Source organism: Eucyclogobius newberryi, unplaced genomic scaffold, assembly GCF_026437365.1.
Source record: "Eucyclogobius newberryi isolate DKJ021-1_F unplaced genomic scaffold, fEucNew1.0.hap1 SCAF_10, whole genome shotgun sequence".
NCBI lineage: Eukaryota > Metazoa > Chordata > Actinopteri > Gobiiformes > Gobiidae > Eucyclogobius > Eucyclogobius newberryi.
The window spans coordinates 1,005,326-1,027,687 of NW_027315724.1; the positions used below are offsets into that span (position 1 = coordinate 1,005,326).

At 42.9% G+C, this 22,362-nt stretch overlaps 10 non-coding genes across 10 annotated transcripts; all 10 read right to left on the minus strand.

The window, feature by feature from the left end:
• Positions 1-713: 713 nt before the first annotated feature.
• On the minus strand, positions 714-832 carry LOC140380741 (5S ribosomal RNA). Its single transcript, XR_011931201.1, has one exon. It is a non-coding gene; the product is annotated as a 5S ribosomal RNA (ribosomal RNA).
• Positions 833-2,089: 1,257 nt separating this feature from the next.
• Positions 2,090-2,208, minus strand: LOC140380747 (5S ribosomal RNA). The gene has a single exon (XR_011931202.1). It is a non-coding gene; the product is annotated as a 5S ribosomal RNA (ribosomal RNA).
• Positions 2,209-3,463: 1,255 nt separating this feature from the next.
• Positions 3,464-3,582, minus strand: LOC140380760 (5S ribosomal RNA). The gene has a single exon (XR_011931204.1). It is a non-coding gene; the product is annotated as a 5S ribosomal RNA (ribosomal RNA).
• Positions 3,583-4,861: 1,279 nt separating this feature from the next.
• Positions 4,862-4,980, minus strand: LOC140380768 (5S ribosomal RNA). The gene has a single exon (XR_011931205.1). It is a non-coding gene; the product is annotated as a 5S ribosomal RNA (ribosomal RNA).
• Positions 4,981-6,245: 1,265 nt separating this feature from the next.
• On the minus strand, positions 6,246-6,364 carry LOC140380774 (5S ribosomal RNA). The gene has a single exon (XR_011931207.1). It is a non-coding gene; the product is annotated as a 5S ribosomal RNA (ribosomal RNA).
• Positions 6,365-7,645: 1,281 nt separating this feature from the next.
• LOC140380850 (5S ribosomal RNA) lies at positions 7,646-7,763 on the minus strand. The gene has a single exon (XR_011931223.1). It is a non-coding gene; the product is annotated as a 5S ribosomal RNA (ribosomal RNA).
• A 1,256-nt stretch (positions 7,764-9,019) lies between these two features.
• Positions 9,020-9,138, minus strand: LOC140380780 (5S ribosomal RNA). Its single transcript, XR_011931209.1, has one exon. It is a non-coding gene; the product is annotated as a 5S ribosomal RNA (ribosomal RNA).
• A 5,766-nt stretch (positions 9,139-14,904) lies between these two features.
• On the minus strand, positions 14,905-15,096 carry LOC140380643 (U2 spliceosomal RNA). The gene has a single exon (XR_011931181.1). It is a non-coding gene; the product is annotated as a U2 spliceosomal RNA (small nuclear RNA).
• Positions 15,097-15,261: 165 nt separating this feature from the next.
• On the minus strand, positions 15,262-15,427 carry LOC140380636 (U1 spliceosomal RNA). Its single transcript, XR_011931180.1, has one exon. It is a non-coding gene; the product is annotated as a U1 spliceosomal RNA (small nuclear RNA).
• A 287-nt stretch (positions 15,428-15,714) lies between these two features.
• LOC140380658 (U5 spliceosomal RNA) lies at positions 15,715-15,828 on the minus strand. The gene has a single exon (XR_011931184.1). It is a non-coding gene; the product is annotated as a U5 spliceosomal RNA (small nuclear RNA).
• Between the last annotated feature and the right edge of the window lie 6,534 nt (positions 15,829-22,362).

Sequence of the window (22,362 nt, forward strand, 5' to 3'; positions counted from 1 at the left end):
CATAAAATATTCTCTCAAATGTACAAAAGTAGCAGGACAACAATGTTTTTTTTTTTTTTGCATTAATACTCTTTTTTTTTTTTTTTTATAAAACAGGTAAATTGTGCTGAACATTTTTACATACTTTTAACAGGCTTCAAAATATATATATATATTTTTTGGCCTAAAATACTCTCAAATGTACAAAAGTAGCAAGACAGTAAAGTTTTGTTTTGATTTTTTTGCTTAAAATACTCTATATTTTTATCTTTATTTTACACTCAATTGTTTAAAAAATGCTTTCAGCACCTGGTATTTTTTACATACTTTTTACAAGCTTCAAAATATTTTTGGGGCATAAAATACTCGCTCAAAATGTACAAAAGTAGCAGGACAACAATGTTTCTCAGGGGTTTCTTGGGGCATAAATACTCTTTTTTTATTTTTTATTAAACAGGTCAATTGCGTTGAAAATTGCTTTCAGCACCTGGTATTTTTACATCCTTTTTTACAAGTTTCAGAATATATTTTTTGGTCATAAAAGACTCTAAATGTACAAAAGTAGCAGGACAGCTCCCTCTGCTCTCCATATTCTAAATGGCAGTTTGTACAAAAATGTGTGATTTTAAAGTCAAATTGACTGTGTTTTTGGTTCCACTTTAGTTTCAAAATATGCACACATACTGTGTTTCTTTGTTTCTTTGTCTGTTGAAGGCTTTACAAAAGAAGATAAAAGCTTACAGCACCTGGTATTCCCAGGCGGTCTCCCATCCAAGTACTAACCAGGCCCGACCCTGCTTAGCTTCCGAGATCAGACGAGATCGGGCGTGTTCAGGGTGGTATGGCCGTAAGCGAAGGGCTCTGGGGTGGAGACTGCTTTTATATCCATGTTTCACCAGCTCCAGATGGGGAATGGGACTCGTGCTTTTCCAGGAGGAACAGACAAGCTTTTCTTGTCAACTTGACTCTTTCAACCTAAAGAAAACCCTGCTCAAATGTAAGAGTCAATGTTTCAAGACACCTTTTGGGCTTTCTTTATCATTTGGCCATTTCCCTGCTTTTAGTCTGAATATTATTCTATTATTCCTATGTGTTTTGGCATAAAATACTCTGTTTCCATGAAATACATAGAAAATACCATATAGGCACCACCTGTTTAGTCAAAATAAGTTTTTAGTTTTGTAAATCATTTCAAAAAATGCTGATGGCGCCTGGTATTTTTGCATAAATTACTCTCAAAATGTACAAAAGTAGCAGGACAGCAATGTTTTGCTTAGTTTTTGCTTAAAATACTCTTTTTATCTTTAATTTACACTCAATTGTTTCAAAAAATGCTTTCCGCACCTGATATTTTTACATATTTTTTTACAAGCTTCAAAATATTTTTGGGGGCATAAAATATTCTCTCAAATGTACAAAAGTAGCAGGACAACAATGTTTTTTTTTTTTTTTGCATTAATACTCTTTTTTTTTTTTTTTTATAAAACAGGTAAATTGTGCTGAACATTTTTACATACTTTTAACAGGCTTCAAAATATATATATATATATATTTTTTGGCCTAAAATACTCTCAAATGTACAAAAGTAGCAAGACAGTAAAGTTTTGTTTTGATTTTTTTGCTTAAAATACTCTATATTTTTATCTTTATTTTACACTCAATTGTTTAAAAAATGCTTTCAGCACCTGGTATTTTTTACATACTTTTTACAAGCTTCAAAATATTTTTGGGGCATAAAATACTCGCTCAAAATGTACAAAAGTAGCAGGACAACAATGTTTCTCAGGGGTTTCTTGGGGCATAAATACTCTTTTTTTATTTTTTATTAAACAGGTCAATTGCGTTGAAAATTGCTTTCAGCACCTGGTATTTTTACATCCTTTTTTACAAGTTTCAGAATATATTTTTTGGTCATAAAAGACTCTAAATGTACAAAAGTAGCAGGACAGCTCCCTCTGCTCTCCATATTCTAAATGGCAGTTTGTACAAAAATGTGTGATTTTAAAGTCAAATTGACTGTGTTTTTGGTTCCACTTTAGTTTCAAAATATGCACACATACTGTGTTTCTTTGTTTCTTTGTCTGTTGAAGGCTTTACAAAAGAAGATAAAAGCTTACAGCACCTGGTATTCCCAGGCGGTCTCCCATCCAAGTACTAACCAGGCCCGACCCTGCTTAGCTTCCGAGATCAGACGAGATCGGGCGTGTTCAGGGTGGTATGGCCGTAAGCGAAGGGCTCTGGGGTGGAGACTGCTTTTATATCCATGTTTCACCAGCTCCAGATGGGGAATGGGACTCGTGCTTTTCCAGGAGGAACAGACAAGCTTTTCTTGTCAACTTGACTCTTTCAACCTAAAGAAAACCCTGCTCAAATGTAAGAGTCAATGTTTCAAGACACCTTTTGGGCTTTCTTTATCATTTGGCCATTTCCCTGCTTTTAGCCTGAATATTATTCTATTATTCCTATGTGTTTTGGCATAAAATACTCTGTTTCCATGAAATACATAGAAAATACCATATAGGCACCACCTGTTTAGTCAAAATAAGTTTTTAGTTTTGTAAATCATTTCAAAAAATGCTGATGGCGCCTGGTATTTTTGCATAAATTACTCTCAAAATGTACAAAAGTAGCAGGACAGCAATGTTTTGCTTAGTTTTTGCTTAAAATACTCTTTTTTATCTTTAATTTACACTCAATTGTTTCAAAAAATGCTTTCCGCACCTGATATTTTTTACATATTTTTTTACAAGCTTCAAAATATTTTTGGGGGCATAAAATATTCTCTCAAATGTACAAAAGTAGCAGGACAACAATGTTTTTTTTTTTTTTTGCATTAATACTCTTTTTTTTTTTTTTTTATAAAACAGGTAAATTGTGCTGAACATTTTTACATACTTTTAACAGGCTTCAAAATATATATATATATATTTTGGCCTAAAATACTCTCAAATGTACAAAAGTAGCAAGACAGTAAAGTTTTGTTTTGATTTTTTTGCTTAAAATACTCTATATTTTTATCTTTATTTTACACTCAATTGTTTAAAAAATGCTTTCAGCACCTGGTATTTTTTACATACTTTTTACAAGCTTCAAAATATTTTTGGGGCATAAAATACTCGCTCAAAATGTACAAAAGTAGCAGGACAACAATGTTTCTCAGGGGTTTCTTGGGGCATAAATACTCTTTTTTTATTTTTTATTAAACAGGTCAATTGCGTTGAAAATTGCTTTCAGCACCTGGTATTTTTACATCCTTTTTTACAAGTTTCAGAATATATTTTTTGGTCATAAAAGACTCTAAATGTACAAAAGTAGCAGGACAGCTCCCTCTGCTGTCCATATTCTAAATGGCAGTTTGTACAAAAATGTGTGATTTTAAAGTCAAATTGACTGTGTTTTTGGTTCCACTTTAGTTTCAAAATATGCACACATACTGTGTTTCTTTGTTTCTTTGTCTGTTGAAGGCTTTACAAAAGAAGATAAAAGCTTACAGCACCTGGTATTCCCAGGCGGTCTCCCATCCAAGTACTAACCAGGCCCGACCCTGCTTAGCTTCCGAGATCAGACGAGATCGGGCGTGTTCAGGGTGGTATGGCCGTAAGCGAAGGGCTCTGGGGTGGAGACTGCTTTTATATCCATGTTTCACCAGCTCCAGATGGGGAATGGGACTCGTGCTTTTCCAGGAGGAACAGACAAGCTTTTCTTGTCAACTTGACTCTTTCAACCTAAAGAAAACCCTGCTCAAATGTAAGAGTCAATGTTTCAAGACACCTTTTGGGCTTTCTTTATCATTTGGCCATTTCCCTGCTTTTAGCCTGAATATTATTCTATTATTCCTATGTGTTTTGGCATAAAATACTCTGTTTCCATGAAATACATAGAAAATACCATATAGGCACCACCTGTTTAGTCAAAATAAGTTTTTAGTTTTGTAAATCATTTCAAAAAATGCTGATGGCGCCTGGTATTTTTGCATAAATTACTCTCAAAATGTACAAAAGTAGCAGGACAGCAATGTTTTGCTTTGCTTAAAATACTCTTTTTTATCTTTAATTTACACTCAATTGTTTCAAAAAATGCTTTCCGCACCTGATATTTTTTACATATTTTTTTACAAGCTTCAAAATATTTTTGGGGGCATAAAATATTCTCTCAAATGTACAAAAGTAGCAGGACAACAATGTTTTTTTTTTTTTTGCATTAATACTCTTTTTTTTTTTTTTTTTATAAAACAGGTAAATTGTGCTGAACATTTTTACATACTTTTAACAGGCTTCAAAATATATATATATATATATATATATATATATATATATATATATATATTTTGGCCTAAAATACTCTCAAATGTACAAAAGTAGCAAGACAGTAAAGTTTTGTTTTGATTTTTTTGCTTAAAATACTCTATATTTTTATCTTTATTTTACACTCAATTGTTTAAAAAATGCTTTCAGCACCTGGTATTTTTTACATACTTTTTACAAGCTTCAAAATATTTTTGGGGCATAAAATACTCGCTCAAAATGTACAAAAGTAGCAGGACAACAATGTTTCTCAGGGGTTTCTTGGGGCATAAATACTCTTTTTTTATTTTTTATTAAACAGGTCAATTGCGTTGAAAATTGCTTTCAGCACCTGGTATTTTTACATCCTTTTTTACAAGTTTCAGAATATATTTTTTGGTCATAAAAGACTCTAAATGTACAAAAGTAGCAGGACAGCTCCCTCTGCTGTCCATATTCTAAATGGCAGTTTGTACAAAAATGTGTGATTTTAAAGTCAAATTGACTGTGTTTTTGGTTCCACTTTAGTTTCAAAATATGCACACATACTGTGTTTCTTTGTTTCTTTGTCTGTTGAAGGCTTTACAAAAGAAGATAAAAGCTTACAGCACCTGGTATTCCCAGGCGGTCTCCCATCCAAGTACTAACCAGGCCCGACCCTGCTTAGCTTCCGAGATCAGACGAGATCGGGCGTGTTCAGGGTGGTATGGCCGTAAGCGAAGGGCTCTGGGGTGGAGACTGCTTTTATATCCATGTTTCACCAGCTCCAGATGGGGAATGGGACTCGTGCTTTTCCAGGAGGAACAGACAAGCTTTTCTTGTCAACTTGACTCTTTCAACCTAAAGAAAACCCTGCTCAAATGTAAGAGTCAATGTTTCAAGACACCTTTTGGGCTTTCTTTATCATTTGGCCATTTCCCTGCTTTTAGCCTGAATATTATTCTATTATTCCTATGTGTTTTGGCATAAAATACTCTGTTTCCATGAAATACATAGAAAATACCATATAGGCACCACCTGTTTAGTCAAAATAAGTTTTTAGTTTTGTAAATCATTTCAAAAAATGCTGATGGCGCCTGGTATTTTTGCATAAATTACTCTCAAAATGTACAAAAGTAGCAGGACAGCAATGTTTTGCTTAGTTTTTGCTTAAAATACTCTTTTTATCTTTAACTTACACTCAATTGTTTCAAAAAATGCTTTCCGCACCTGATATTTTTTACATATTTTTTTACAAGCTTCAAAATATTTTTGGGGGCATAAAATATTCTCTCAAATGTACAAAAGTAGCAGGACAACAATGTTTTTTTTTTTTTTTGCATTAATACTCTTTTTTTTTTTTTTTTTATAAAACAGGTAAATTGTGCTGAACATTTTTACATACTTTTAACAGGCTTCAAAATATATATATATATATATATATATATTTTGGCCTAAAATACTCTCAAATGTACAAAAGTAGCAAGACAGTAAAGTTTTGTTTTGATTTTTTTGCTTAAAATACTCTATATTTTTATCTTTATTTTACACTCAATTGTTTAAAAAATGCTTTCAGCACCTGGTATTTTTTACATACTTTTTACAAGCTTCAAAATATTTTTGGGGCATAAAATACTCGCTCAAAATGTACAAAAGTAGCAGGACAACAATGTTTCTCAGGGGTTTCTTGGGGCATAAATACTCTTTTTTTATTTTTTATTAAACAGGTCAATTGCGTTGAAAATTGCTTTCAGCACCTGGTATTTTTACATCCTTTTTTACAAGTTTCAGAATATATTTTTTGGTCATAAAAGACTCTAAATGTACAAAAGTAGCAGGACAGCTCCCTCTGCTGTCCATATTCTAAATGGCAGTTTGTACAAAAATGTGTGATTTTAAAGTCAAATTGACTGTGTTTTTGGTTCCACTTTAGTTTCAAAATATGCACACATACTGTGTTTCTTTGTTTCTTTGTCTGTTGAAGGCTTTACAAAAGAAGATAAAAGCTTACAGCACCTGGTATTCCCAGGCGGTCTCCCATCCAAGTACTAACCAGGCCCGACCCTGCTTAGCTTCCGAGATCAGACGAGATCGGGCGTGTTCAGGGTGGTATGGCCGTAAGCGAAGGGCTCTGGGGTGGAGACTGCTTTTATATCCATGTTTCACCAGCTCCAGATGGGGAATGGGACTCGTGCTTTTCCAGGAGGAACAGACAAGCTTTTCTTGTCAACTTGACTCTTTCAACCTAAAGAAAACCCTGCTCAAATGTAAGAGTCAATGTTTCAAGACACCTTTTGGGCTTTCTTTATCATTTGGCCATTTCCCTGCTTTTAGCCTGAATATTATTCTATTATTCCTATGTGTTTTGGCATAAAATACTCTGTTTCCATGAAATACATAGAAAATACCATATAGGCACCACCTGTTTAGTCAAAATAAGTTTTTAGTTTTGTAAATCATTTCAAAAAATGCTGATGGCGCCTGGTATTTTTGCATAAATTACTCTCAAAATGTACAAAAGTAGCAGGACAGCAATGTTTTGCTTTGCTTAAAATACTCTTTTTTATCTTTAATTTACACTCAATTGTTTCAAAAAATGCTTTCCGCACCTGATATTTTTTACATATTTTTTTACAAGCTTCAAAATATTTTTGGGGGCATAAAATATTCTCTCAAATGTACAAAAGTAGCAGGACAACAATGTTTTTTTTTTTTTTGCATTAATACTCTTTTTTTTTTTTTTTTTATAAAACAGGTAAATTGTGCTGAACATTTTTACATACTTTTAACAGGCTTCAAAATATATATATATATATATATATATATATATATATATATATATATATATTTTGGCCTAAAATACTCTCAAATGTACAAAAGTAGCAAGACAGTAAAGTTTTGTTTTGATTTTTTTGCTTAAAATACTCTATATTTTTATCTTTATTTTACACTCAATTGTTTAAAAAATGCTTTCAGCACCTGGTATTTTTTACATACTTTTTACAAGCTTCAAAATATTTTTGGGGCATAAAATACTCGCTCAAAATGTACAAAAGTAGCAGGACAACAATGTTTCTCAGGGGTTTCTTGGGGCATAAATACTCTTTTTTTATTTTTTATTAAACAGGTCAATTGCGTTGAAAATTGCTTTCAGCACCTGGTATTTTTACATCCTTTTTTACAAGTTTCAGAATATATTTTTTGGTCATAAAAGACTCTAAATGTACAAAAGTAGCAGGACAGCTCCCTCTGCTGTCCATATTCTAAATGGCAGTTTGTACAAAAATGTGTGATTTTAAAGTCAAATTGACTGTGTTTTTGGTTCCACTTTAGTTTCAAAATATGCACACATACTGTGTTTCTTTGTTTCTTTGTCTGTTGAAGGCTTTACAAAAGAAGATAAAAGCTTACAGCACCTGGTATTCCCAGGCGGTCTCCCATCCAAGTACTAACCAGGCCCGACCCTGCTTAGCTTCCGAGATCAGACGAGATCGGGCGTGTTCAGGGTGGTATGGCCTAAGCGAAGGGCTCTGGGGTGGAGACTGCTTTTATATCCATGTTTCACCAGCTCCAGATGGGGAATGGGACTCGTGCTTTTCCAGGAGGAACAGACAAGCTTTTCTTGTCAACTTGACTCTTTCAACCTAAAGAAAACCCTGCTCAAATGTAAGAGTCAATGTTTCAAGACACCTTTTGGGCTTTCTTTATCATTTGGCCATTTCCCTGCTTTTAGCCTGAATATTATTCTATTATTCCTATGTGTTTTGGCATAAAATACTCTGTTTCCATGAAATACATAGAAAATACCATATAGGCACCACCTGTTTAGTCAAAATAAGTTTTTAGTTTTGTAAATCATTTCAAAAAATGCTGATGGCGCCTGGTATTTTTGCATAAATTACTCTCAAAATGTACAAAAGTAGCAGGACAGCAATGTTTTGCTTAGTTTTTGCTTAAAATACTCTTTTTTATCTTTAATTTACACTCAATTGTTTCAAAAAATGCTTTCCGCACCTGATATTTTTTACATATTTTTTTACAAGCTTCAAAATATTTTTGGGGGCATAAAATATTCTCTCAAATGTACAAAAGTAGCAGGACAACAATTTTTTTTTTTTTTTTGCATTAATACTCTTTTTTTTTTTTATATATATAAAACAGGTAAATTGTGCTGAACATTTTTACATACTTTTAACAGGCTTCAAAATATATATATATATTTTTTGGCCTAAAATACTCTCAAATGTACAAAAGTAGCAAGACAGTAAAGTTTTGTTTTGATTTTTTTGCTTAAAATACTCTATATTTTTATCTTTATTTTACACTCAATTGTTTAAAAAATGCTTTCAGCACCTGGTATTTTTTACATACTTTTTACAAGCTTCAAAATATTTTTGGGGCATAAAATACTCGCTCAAAATGTACAAAAGTAGCAGGACAACAATGTTTCTCAGGGGTTTCTTGGGGCATAAATACTCTTTTTTTATTTTTTATTAAACAGGTCAATTGCGTTGAAAATTGCTTTCAGCACCTGGTATTTTTACATCCTTTTTTACAAGTTTCAGAATATATTTTTTGGTCATAAAAGACTCTAAATGTACAAAAGTAGCAGGACAGCTCCCTCTGCTGTCCATATTCTAAATGGCAGTTTGTACAAAAATGTGTGATTTTAAAGTCAAATTGACTGTGTTTTTGGTTCCACTTTAGTTTCAAAATATGCACACATACTGTGTTTCTTTGTTTCTTTGTCTGTTGAAGGCTTTACAAAAGAAGATAAAAGCTTACAGCACCTGGTATTCCCAGGCGGTCTCCCATCCAAGTACTAACCAGGCCCGACCCTGCTTAGCTTCCGAGATCAGACGAGATCGGGCGTGTTCAGGGTGGTATGGCCGTAAGCGAAGGGCTCTGGGGTGGAGACTGCTTTTATATCCATGTTTCACCAGCTCCAGATGGGGAATGGGACTCGTGCTTTTCCAGGAGGAACAGACAAGCTTTTCTTGTCAACTTGACTCTTTCAACCTAAAGAAAACCCTGCTCAAATGTAAGAGTCAATGTTTCAAGACACCTTTTGGGCTTTCTTTATCATTTGGCCATTTCCCTGCTTTTAGCCTGAATATTATTCTATTATTCCTATGTGTTTTGGCATAAAATACTCTGTTTCCATGAAATACATAGAAAATACCATATAGGCACCACCTGTTTAGTCAAAATAAGTTTTTAGTTTTGTAAATCATTTCAAAAAATGCTGATGGCGCCTGGTATTTTTGCATAAATTACTCTCAAAATGTACAAAAGTAGCAGGACAGCAATGTTTTGCTTAGTTTTTGCTTAAAATACTCTTTTTATCTTTAACTTACACTCAATTGTTTCAAAAAATGCTTTCCGCACCTGATATTTTTTACATATTTTTTTACAAGCTTCAAAATATTTTTGGGGGCATAAAATATTCTCTCAAATGTACAAAAGTAGCAGGACAACAATGTTTTTTTTTTTTTTTGCATTAATACTCTTTTTTTTTTTTTTTTTATAAAACAGGTAAATTGTGCTGAACATTTTTACATACTTTTAACAGGCTTCAAAATATATATATATATATATATATATATTTTGGCCTAAAATACTCTCAAATGTACAAAAGTAGCAAGACAGTAAAGTTTTGTTTTGATTTTTTTGCTTAAAATACTCTATATTTTTATCTTTATTTTACACTCAATTGTTTAAAAAATGCTTTCAGCACCTGGTATTTTTTACATACTTTTTACAAGCTTCAAAATATTTTTGGGGCATAAAATACTCGCTCAAAATGTACAAAAGTAGCAGGACAACAATGTTTCTCAGGGGTTTCTTGGGGCATAAATACTCTTTTTTTATTTTTTATTAAACAGGTCAATTGCGTTGAAAATTGCTTTCAGCACCTGGTATTTTTACATCCTTTTTTACAAGTTTCAGAATATATTTTTTGGTCATAAAAGACTCTAAATGTACAAAAGTAGCAGGACAGCTCCCTCTGCTGTCCATATTCTAAATGGCAGTTTGTACAAAAATGTGTGATTTTAAAGTCAAATTGACTGTGTTTTTGGTTCCACTTTAGTTTCAAAATATGCACACATACTGTGTTTCTTTGTTTCTTTGTCTGTTGAAGGCTTTACAAAAGAAGATAAAAGCTTACAGCACCTGGTATTCCCAGGCGGTCTCCCATCCAAGTACTAACCAGGCCCGACCCCAGCTCGGCCAGCCGTGGATAGTGGGCATAGAGCGCCAGCCAATCAGAATGAGCCTGTGTGCCATGTGCCACTGTGATGAAGGCCAACCAATCAGAATGCAGAGATTCGTGTTGTTCACAAATTCATCTCAAGAGACCCGAGTTCAAATCCTGCTGTGCCCAGAAGAAGAGGAACGTTTCAAAGGATCAAAACTTTAAATATATGAAGTTTATAAGTTCAAACTTTAAATGTATAAAGTTTATGAGTTGGTGTGTCAGTTTGCACTTGTTAAAAGGTCAGATCATGAGAAGGACTCACATGCAGCTGCTGGGACTGATTTGCAATATTAATAAAATCACAAATTGATCACAAAAAGTGATTTCTGCTTCACCTTAAGAGATTAACCCACGTCACATCTTCTGCATGAATAAACTTGGAGTGGGTCAGAAAACTCCAGGTGTTTAGTCTGCAGGGGTCAGAGGTCACACTATCACATCTCTAACACTGCAGCACTGAACTGTACTATTGTGTTCAGTTTATGTTCTGCAGAGAAATAAAACATTTACTCATATTATTAATGATATGATATCTCAATCATTTAAAGAATATTGTTGTATTGCTATATTGGAAAGAAAACACAAAAAAACATGTACTTTTAAGAATATTTATTGACAGGGAAAATACCAGAAATATTAAGTTTCATTTATTTAAACTTCAGACAGCATTCATTACTTTACAGTAGTATTTACAATAAATATACAGATATATACAGTCCAGGGAAGTATGTGTGGATGTGAGGACTGTGAGGGCCTGCTTCAGCACCAGTTTGCAGAACCTGCACGTTCTCCCTGGGGCAGGTGACTCCTCTCTCTTCCTCTTCTGTTGCTTCCTTTCCTCCACTCTCTGTCTTGTGGCCTCCAGCTCCCTCTGGAAGAACTCTGTGTCCACAAAGTCCTTAAAGGTGGTGTTTCTTCAGGGCTGCTGCTGCTGCTGCTGCTCAGGGCGTCCTGAGAAAGAGACGGTGATGGTCAGAGCTGTAGGAGGCGTGGCAGGTGTCGTGGTGACGACAGGCAGAGTTGTGGTGGTGCTGCCAGAGTGTCTGTGTTTGCTCCAGCTTTTTCGGCTGATGTTGAGTGAAGATGATGCATTTAATAATTTGATGTGATGATGATGTAATGATAAATATGTAGTTTTGTGGTCGGGTGTAGCGTGCTGTTGGCTGATTGGCTCAGGGGCAGTGGAGGGGGAGGCGGCCTGTTGTGACGACTGCGGCTGAAGCTTCACTGGAGGAGGAACTACAGAACAAAACAGATGAATGTTTTAGTGATAAGCAACACGTGAAATACAAGACATGACACACATTTAGAACCACTGCACTGGCTGTCAAACTACAGTCAGCATGAAGCATTCATCTGTTCACTCTGTGATGGTTTGACTGAGACAGACACACATGGAGCATGAAGCATTCATCTGTTCACTCTGTGATGGTTTGACTGAGACAGACACACATGGAGCATGAAGCATTCATCTGTTCACTCTGTGATGGTTTGACTGAGACAGACACACATGGAGCATGAAGCATTCATCTGTTCACTCTGTGATGGTTTGACTGAGACAGACACACATGGAGCATGAAGCATTCATCTGTTCACTCTGTGATGGTTTGACTGAGACAGACACACATGGAGCATGAAGCATTCATCTGTACACTCTGTGATGGTTTGACTGAGACAGACACAGACACACATGGAGCTCACTCACTTTGGGTTCTCTCTTCTCCAGGAGCATCAGATGCAGAATGTGTGGGACGAGCTGCATCTGAAACAACTAAAACACCACAATATAGCTTTATGTTTGTTTAGATTATTCTATTAAAATGTCAGACCTGGAGCTGAAGTACTTCCAGACTCGGCCAGAACAAACCTCAGCTCCTGTGGAAGTGGCACTGGAGGCTTAAGGGGCAGCACATCTGCAGCAGCTGAAGAGAGGAAAGAAATGTATGATACGTTTGATCAACTTTGATCTTACAGTGAATAAGCAACAAGTAAAAGCTCTTACCGTCCTGTGGTTCCTCCAGAACAGTCTGTTTGGACTGTGCAGCTGCTGTAAGAGAAGAAGAAGAATAATGAGTCATATTTAGCCGTTAGTAACAACGCACACTTACATTTGACCTGTTGTTTATATCATAAGTAAGTTTATATGGCTGTTTTATTTAGCAATGTTAGTGTGAATGAGCAGAAGAAGCTCTCACTCATTCATATTGAACACCAGATAATATGACTTACTCTCATCACAGATGCATGAATTCAGAGCAGGACCTGAACAGGGTCAGGAACAACTGAGCTCATGCACAGGACAGAACGTGTCCCAAAGTGTCTTTCATGGCAGGACATCTGTGTGTGAACTTCTGTAAACCTGAGGATGATGGAGCTCAGCAGCGACTGGTGCAGACACGGCTGGAATAAAAGACAAACCTTTATAACACATGGTACATCCAAAATGGAGCTAAAGCGTTACAGACACATTACACACATCCACGTGTTGATTGGACGGAGATGCTGAACATTGTCCTCTCCAGCGCGTCCTCTTCAGCCACTGCTAAAGGAAAAGACATGAAATGAAACAGAAGTGACTGCTCCTCTACACGGTGTGACTCTGTGTGACTCCACACAAACCAAGAACACATGATTTATGTAGTTATACTCACCCAAGGGCTCACGAAGAGAGCTGGTGGGGACACGAGTGGGTGGGACAGAGGACGGGACAGAGGAGGGCAGGAGAGTGGAGGACAGGGCAGAGGAGGACAGGGGAGAGGAGGACAGGGGAGAGGAGGACAGGACAGAGGAGGACAGGACAGAGGAAGACAGGACAGAGGAGGACAGGACAGAGGAGGACGGGACAGAGGAGGACGGGACAGAGGAGGACGGGACAGAGGAGGACGGGACAGAGGAGGACGGGACAGAGGAGGACGGGACAGAGGAGGACAGGATAGTGGAGGACAGGACAGAGGAGGACGGGACAGAGGAGGACGGGACAGAGGAGGACGGGACAGAGGAGGACGGGACAGAGGAGGACGGGACAGAGGAGGACAGGGTAGAGGAGGGCAGGAGAGAGGAGGACAGGACAGAGGAGGACAGGATAGTGGAGGACAGGACAGAGGAGGACAGGGCAGAGGAGGACAGGACAGAGGAGTACGGGGCAGAGGAGGACAGGGGAGAGGAGGACAGGAGAGAGGAAAGGACAGAGGACAGGACAGGAGAGAGGAACAACATAATCAACATAATTGTTGAGTCATTCATATGGATTTTGGCTCTTGTTTACAGTCTGTTGCTAGGTAACAGTTGTGGAATGTCCTCCACATTAACATGAAGTGAAGGCATTTCCCCCATTGTGGGACAAACAAAGTCTCTCTTACTTGTGATGAATTGTTGATGCTACAACTACTTTTATGCACAATAAGAGACAACACAACACACAGATGACGTAATATTACACCTTAAATAAAACTGCACAACTGCAAACCTTTAAATGTAATAAAGTTTAACTTAACAGGGCTGAATATCACACAAAACTGACAGAAAAGTCGCGTTAGTTGTTCAACAGAGACATGGAAGTAGCAGTGATTTTACGTGACTAAAAACACAGTTTCAAAAGTGCAAAACACAAGACGAACTTTACCTGAAAACGTCCTCAAATGCCCGTTATAAATGCCACAAAATACGAGTGTTCTGGGGCAGTAAAATGTCCATAAGAAGGTGAAAACAGGAGCAGATCTAGTGCTAAACTTGTCCCGGTCACATTGAATGAATGACGTCACTGCATTCAAACATGGCGCGCTCTCGCCACAGCGCCGCCGCTGGCCAAAAGTATATTACATCCGTAGTGGTTTAGCAAGACCTGGGTTCGATTCCCAGACGGGGAGAGAAAGTGCGTTTTACCCAGCACGAAAGCGTTGCACTGACGCTGAGGACTTGTCCCACCAACGTACCTGCACTACACTATCGCTTCTGTAGTGTAGCGGTTATCATGTTTGCCTCACACGCAAAAGGCTCGAAACCGGGCAGAAGCACGCCCTCATGCGAAGACTTTACTTGTCGAGGATGGGTTTGAAAGTCGGTGTTGCGACTAGTCACAACACACATGTACTGTACTTCACAAAGGGGCCACTCAAATTCCAAAGGTGGCCTATTTTGCACAAGGGTTTACGTGGAATGGGCTACCTCCCAAGGGGGTTGGGTTTAGGAACAGATACTTCACCTTCCCTCCCCCTCTTCTCCAGTCAGGGCTTTTGGCGGGAGATTTGAAATATCCAGCCCTTCCACTCAAAACGTCTCCGAGAATTTTTGTCCACTTCCGGAGCAGACAAACGGCAAGGAAGCGTTTAACATGAGGGTATGATGGCACATTTGCATGTAACGTGACGGCGAAAACAAACTGAATGACTTTTTTTAACCTGAGAGAGGAGGTGCACCGTTCTCGGAGGTACTGCAATACCGAGCCGATGCGTGGAGTGGACGGAGCAAGCCCCAAATTCCATCTCCCTGGTCCAAAAATCAATTTAATATACGGTCCCCGGGTAGGGGACGTATCAGATACTAAACTGATAAGAACAGATACTACACTTGATCTTAGCCAAAAGGCCGAGAAGCGATGCCCACAATGGGTTCGGGGAGCAGTGAGCTCTCCCCACGCTGACCCTCCCGTCAACGGTCCAAAGCGGCGCCCGCGCAAAGCGCCCGGCGGAGGGGCCGGAGCGCGAGCGGCGTACATGGAAACGACCCTTTGGGTTTTTTTTTTTTTCCTCTGACAAAAAACAAGAGGGGAGAGCGCGAACGCAGTCCCCCACTACCAGAAATTATGCAGTTGAGAGTCCCACATTTGGGGAATTCACAGGGGTCAGCACATCCTGTTTGTGCAATGGACGAGCCTCGCCCTGGGTGAACCACCTTCCTGATCATGGTGTCGCCCCTGCCAGGTAAGTATGAGTTGCTCCGCTCCGAGCCAAGGCCCAGGCCCTGGAAGAGGCAATGTGGCAGCATGGTCCTTCCGGCCATTTGCATGGACCAGCTTCCACCCGACGATTGAGCCCCAGGTTAAACGGCAGCGATACACACGCAAGTCTGTGCGTTCTAAGCACTCTTTTTTACTTTTAAAGTTCTTGAACACGGGATGCCAAACGGAGGGTACGCAAGGGCATGTTTAAAGGCCGACAAGACACAACCTTTGCTCTTGGAGGATGACCGCTTGCTTGCTTTAGACATAGGTAGAAAAGCCCCGCATTGAAGCAGGGCATCAAAAAATTGGAAAGATCTCTTGTTGTCCCTCTCCACGGAAATCTTTAGTAAAAGGCGAAAGATTTATACGCTCTGAAGAGAAACAAGAGTGCCACGTTGCAGCGCCACACGGCGTCCAGTACTTGAGGGCACACGGGGCTTCATCACGGGCAGTGTACTTCTGTTCACGCGCTCATTTGCATCGGCGGTCGCGTGGCAAAAGGGACACGACAGGCTCGCACGTCGTTTCTGTAGTGTAGCGGTTATCACGTTCGCCTAACGCGCGAAAGGTCCTCGGCTCGAAACCGGGCAGAAACAAAGCCTCCTTTTATGTTTGCTTCAATCTTTAACACGGTTCATTCCAAACTCGATGGTTTATTCCTAGAAAAGAGGGAGGAGCGGAGGAATTGTCGGCGTAGTCCTTCAAACTTTTCATCACAGAGATCGGGAAAAAGACACCGACACACACGCCCAAAAAAAAAAGAAAGGAAAAAAAAAAAAAAAGGGGGCCCCCCTGCAGCCCCCTATGTCCTCGTTAATATAGTGGACAGTATCTCCGCTTGTCACGCGGAAGACCTGGGTTCGATTCCCAGACGCTTAGGACTTGTCCCACCAACGTACTTGCGCTACACTATCGCTTCTGTAGTGTAGCGGTTATCACGTTTGCCTCACACGCAAAAGGTCCCCGGCTCGAACCCTCATGCGAAGACTTCCAAGGGTCCAGATGAGTCGGGCCTCTTGCGGCCCAAATCCACTGGACCCTTGCAGCCCGACTCAACTGGACCCTTGCGGCCCGACTCAACTGGACCCTTGCTGCCCGACTCAACTGGACCCTTGAGACCAGACTCAACTGGACCCTCGACCGCCGCTCTTGCAGCCCGACACAACTGGACCCTTGAAGCCCGACTCAACTGGACCCTTGAAACCCGACTCAAATGGACCCTTGAGGCCCGACTCATCTGGGCCCTTGCGGCCCGACTCAACTGGGCCCTTGCGGACCGACTCAACTGGGCCCTTGCGGCCCGACTCAACTGGGCTCTTGTGGCCCGACTAAACTGGGCTCTTGCGGCTCTTGCCGCAGGAGTCTAGGCTCTTGCGGCCCAACTCAACTGGGCCCTTGCGGCCCGACTCAACTGGGCCCTTGCGGCCCGACTCAACCGGGCTCTTGCGGCCCGACTCAACTGTCAACTCAACTTTCATAGGTCGGTCGAAAAACTACAAGATGCAGTACCTATCCAAGATGCACAACTTGGGACAAGATGCACGACTACCACCACTACTACAACTGGGGCCTTGCGTACAGACTCAACTGGGCCCTTGCGGCCCGACTCAACTGGGCCCTTGCGGCCCGACTCAACTGGGTTCTTGCGGCCCGACTAAACAAGGCTCTTGCGGCTCTTGCCGCAGGAGTCTAGGCTCCTTCAGCCCGACTCAACTGGGCTCTTTCCTCAGGAGTCTGGGCCCTTGCGGCCCGACTCATTTGGGCTCTTGCGGCTTTTGCCGAAGGGAGACTGGGCTCTTGCGGCCCGACTCAACCGGGCTCTTGCGGCCTGACTCAACTGGACCCTTGAGACCAGACTCAACTGGACCCTCGACCGCCGCTCTTGCAGCCCGACACAACTGGACCCTTGAAGCCCGACTCAACTGGACCCTTGAAACCCGACTCAACTGTACCCTTGAAACCCGACTCAAATGGACCCTTGAGGCCCGACTCATCTGGGCCCTTGCGGCCCGACTCAAGTGGGCCCTTGCGGCCCGACTCAACTGGGCCCTTGCGGACCGACTCAACTGGGCCCTTGCGGCCCGACCCAACTGGGCTCTTGTGGCCCGACTAAACTGGGCTCTTGCGGCTCTTGCTGCAGGAGTCTAGGCTCTTGCGGCCCGACTCAACTGGGCTCTTGCCTCAGGAGTCTGGGCCCTTGCGGCCCGACTCATCTGTCAACTCAATTGGCATAGGTTGGTCGAAAAACAAGATGCAGTACCTATCCAAGATGCACTACTTGGGACAAGATGCACTACTTGGGACAAGATGCACGACTACTACTACTACTAGAACTGGGCCCTTGCGGCCCTACTCAACCGACTCAACTGGGCCCTTGCGGCCCGACTCAAATGGGCTCTTGCGGCTCTTGCCCTAGGACTCTGGGCCCTTAGGGCCTTACTCAACTGGGCTCTTGCGGCCCGATTCAACTGGGCCCTTGCGGCCCGACTCAACTGGGCTCTTGCGGCCCGACTCAACTGGGCCCTTGCGGCCCGACTAAACTGGGCCCTTGCGGCCCGACTCAACCGGGCTCTTGCGGCCCGACTCAACTGTCGACTCAACTTTCATAGGTCGGTCGAAAAACTACAAGATGCAGTACCTATCCAAGATGCACAACTTGGGACAAGATGCACGACTACCACCACTACTACAACTGGGGCCTTGCGTACAGACTCAACTGGGCCCTTGCGGCCCGACTCAACTGGGCCCTTGCGGCCCGACTCAACTGGGTTCTTGCGGCCCGACTAAACAAGGCTCTTGCGGCTCTTGCCGCAGGAGTCTAGGCTCCTTCAGCCCGACTCAACTGGGCTCTTGCCTCAGGAGTCTGGGCCCTTGCGGCCCGACTCATTTGGGCTCTTGCGGCTTTTGCCGAAGGGAGACTGGGCTCTTGCGGCCCGACTCAACCGGGCTCTTGCGGCCTGACTCAACTGGGCCCTTGCGGCCCGACTAAACTGGCCCCTTGCGGCCCGACTCAACCGGGCTCTTGCGGCCCGACTCAACTGGACTCTTGCGGCCCGACTCAACTGTCAACTCAACTGTCATAGGTCGGTCGAAAAACCACTTGGGACAAGATGCACTACTTGGGACAAAAATGCACTACTACTACTACCACAACCTGGCCCTTGCGGCCCGACTCAACCGACTCAACTGGGCCCTTGCTGCCCAACTCAACTGGGCCCTTGCGGCCCAACTCAACTGGGCCCTTGCGGCCCGACTCAACTGGACCCTTGCGGCCCCACTCAACTGGACCCTTGAGGTCCGACTCAACTGGACACTTAAGGCCCGACTCAACTGGACCCTTGAGGCCCGACTCAACTGGACCCTCGATCGCTGCTCTTGCGGCCCGACTCAACTGGACCCTTGAAACCCGACTCAAATGGACCCTTGAGGCCCGACTCAACTGGACCCTTGAGGCCCGACTCATCTGGACCCTTGAGGCCCGACTCAACTGGACCCTTGAAGCCGGACTCAACTGGACCCTTGAAGCCGGACTCAACTGGGTTCTTGCGGCCCGACTAAACTGGGCTATTGCGGCTCTTGCCGCAGGAGTCTAGGCTCCTTCAGCCCGACTCAACTGGGCTCTTGCCTCAGGAGTCTGGGCCCTTGCGGCCCGACTCATTTGGACCCTTGAGGCCCGACTCAACTGGACCCTTGAGGCCCGACTCATCTGGACCCTTGAGGCCCGACTCAACTGGACCCTTGAAGCCGGACTCAACTGGACCCTTGAAGCCGGACTCAACTGGACCCTTGAAACCCGACTCAACTGGAACCTTGAGGCCCGACTCAACTGGACCCTTGAGTCCAGACTCAACTGGACCCTTGAGGCCCGACTCAAGTGGGCCCTTGAGGCCGGACTCAACTGGGCCCTTGCGGCCAGACTCATCTGGACCCTTGAGGCCCGACTCAACTGGACCCTTGAAGCCCGACTCAACTGGACCCTTGAAGCCGGACTCAACTGGACCCTTGAAACCCGACTCAACTGGAACCTTGAGGCCCGACTCAACTGGACCCTTGAGTCCCGACTCAACTGGACCCTTGAGGCCCGACTCAACTGGGCCCTTGAGGCCGGACTCAACTGGGCCCTTGCGGCCAGACTCATCTGGACCCTTGAGGCCCGACTCATCTGGACCCTTGAGGCCCGACTCAACTGGACCCTTGAAGCCCGACTCAACTGGACCCTTGAAGCCCGAGCCTTGAAGCCCGACTCAACTGGACCCTTGAAACCCGACTCAACTGGACCCTTGAAGCCCGACTCAACTGGACCCTTGAGGCCCGACTCAACTGGACCCTTGAGGACCGACTCAACTGGACCCTTGAGGCCCGACTCAACTGGGCCCTTGCGGCCCGACTGAACTGGGCTCTTGCGGCCCGACTCAACTGTCAACTCAACTTTCATAGGTCGGTCGAAAAACTACAAGATGCAGTACCTATCCAAGATGCACTACTTGGGACGAGATGCACTACTTGGGACAAGATTAACTACTTGGGACAAGATGGGCACTACTACTACTACTACATCTGGGCCCTCGCGGCCCGACTCAACCGAATCAACTGGGGCCTTGCGGCCCGACTCCACTGAACCAGGTGAAGCCCTCCTCTCTAGGATGCATGGTTTTGAAACAGTCTCGTAGTTTAAAATCCCTACACAAACCCTGCAATAAAACCGATGTTTTGTCTAGTTGAAAATCCCCTGTTCTGTTCCTATCATCTTTGGTTAAAATACAGTTAAAATCCCCTGCTAAAATAAAAGGAGTTCTACCTAGCATGTGGGACTGCAGATCTTCTAAAAACTCATACCTGTTGTGTTTATCAGTAAAACCATAAATATTTAAGAGTTTAAAATCCCGCCCCATAAAACTCAGATGTATTAAAAGTACTGCCCGTTACCGTCACCAGGGGGTTCTTGATTAAAATGGCCACTCCATCATTTTTATTTTGGTTGGAGCCACTCCAGACGGATGTGTGTGGCCACAACTCCTCCCAGTCTCTGTAATGATTTAAAAACGGTAGACAACATTCTTGTAATAAAAACACATCCGAGTTTAAAGAGTTAAGACAGGATAAAATGCTCTGGGCTCTAACTCTAGACTTCACACTTCTGACATTGATTGTTGAGAATGTGATCGCCATGAGCATGGTTAAAAACAGGTATAACGATGAAACGAAATAAAACGGTTAAAATCCGGTTAAAAGAGACCGTTATGGAGGACCTTGTAAATGTTGCTCTGCCTTCTCTCTTGTAGGTGAGAGAGGAGGGGTTTTAGCAACTTGTCCCCTTCTGTCCATTCTTTTCATGGGGAAAGTCCTTGGGGTTGATTTCATAGCTACCGTGAGGAACGAGACCTCGTTGGGTGAATCGGAGGGGAAGGTTCTGGGCTCCTCCACAAAGTCACTGTCTGAGAGGGTCCCAGGTCTCTTCTCCGAGAGCAAGTTACTCTCAGAGGACGATTCTGACAGAGGCCTCTTGAGGTACTGGGCGTGGTTCAGGAGGGAGTTCAGACACTCATCCAGGGGGTCCAGAGGCCCGAGGGGTCCCATCGCCTCTATGGTCCCGAGTTTCATTTGGGTTTCAGGAATGGAGGCCTCCTCAGGCCTCTGTTCCCCCTCCCCCGTCTGAGTGTCAGTGGGTGGGACTCCCGCAGGCACCACCACCCCCTCCCAAGTGTGTGTGGGTGGAGCCTCCGCAGGCCCCACCTCCTCCTACTGGGTCTGTGTGGGAGGAGCCTCCGCAGGCCCCACCCCTCTCCCCCTCAGCCCCCTCCTTTCCAAGTAGCTCTTCCACCATTTTGTCAAGTCCTCCATGTGCTTGTCCGCCATCTTGTTCTTGTGCAACATTTTGGGTTCCGGCCTTCAGTTTGTTGGCAAATGATTTTGGGCAGTCTCTGAAGAGGTGACCTAAGTCCCCACAGAGATTGCACTTTCTGCCATTGGTACATTCCTCGAATGTGTGCCCAATTTCTCTACACTTCCCGCAGACCACTTGAGTGCAAGCCTCCACTAAGTGCCCATAATCCCCACACCGCCGGCAGAGCTTGGGTTGTCCTTGGTAGTGGATGTAGCCCCGGTTATCCCCCAGGACTATCATACTAGGCAGGTGCTTCAGGTCTTGGTAGCCCTGGGGGTCCTGCATTGTTGGATGGGGACCCTCCAGCTGCCTGTCCAAATGCCATCCACATCTCTGACCTTGATAGCCCGGCCTTTCACCGTGCAAAATCTTCCCAGCCACATACAAATGTCATCAGCACTAACAGTTTCATTGAACATTCTAACAATCACATGTTTCAGTGAGTTGTCAGTCAAATTCTCCACAATGAATGCTGTAAACTGGGGCTTCACCCCTTCAAACCTTGTCCAGAATTCTTTCAGAATTATCGCAGAGCGAAAGCTCACATCAAAGTCTTTGTTGAAAGGCAGGGTCAAGATACAGTTCAGGTCATCGGCTTTGAAATTCAGAGCTTTCTGGACGAGGTGTCTGGAAAAGTCCAAACGTGAAAACTGTGGTACTTTTCCAGACACCTCCTTCAGGGTGAAGCACACGCTGTGGTGCCTCCTCCTGCCGGCATGGGAGGCCGACATTCTGGAGGCACCAACAGCTTAAAACCAAATAAAACTCACTAAAACTAGCTTAAAACCAGATAAAACCAATTAAAAAATAAATATGTGCAGCTAAAACCAGTTAAGATTGTACTTACAATAAAGTGCTGGGGTGCCTTAAAGGTGTTGAAAAAAATATAACAACTGGACCCTTGAAGCCCGACTCAACTGGACCCTTGAAGCCCGACTCAACTGGACCCTCGAGGCCCGACTCAACTGGACCCTTGAGGCCCGACTCAACTGTACCCTTGAGGCCGGACTCATCTGGACCCTTGAGGCCCAACTCAACT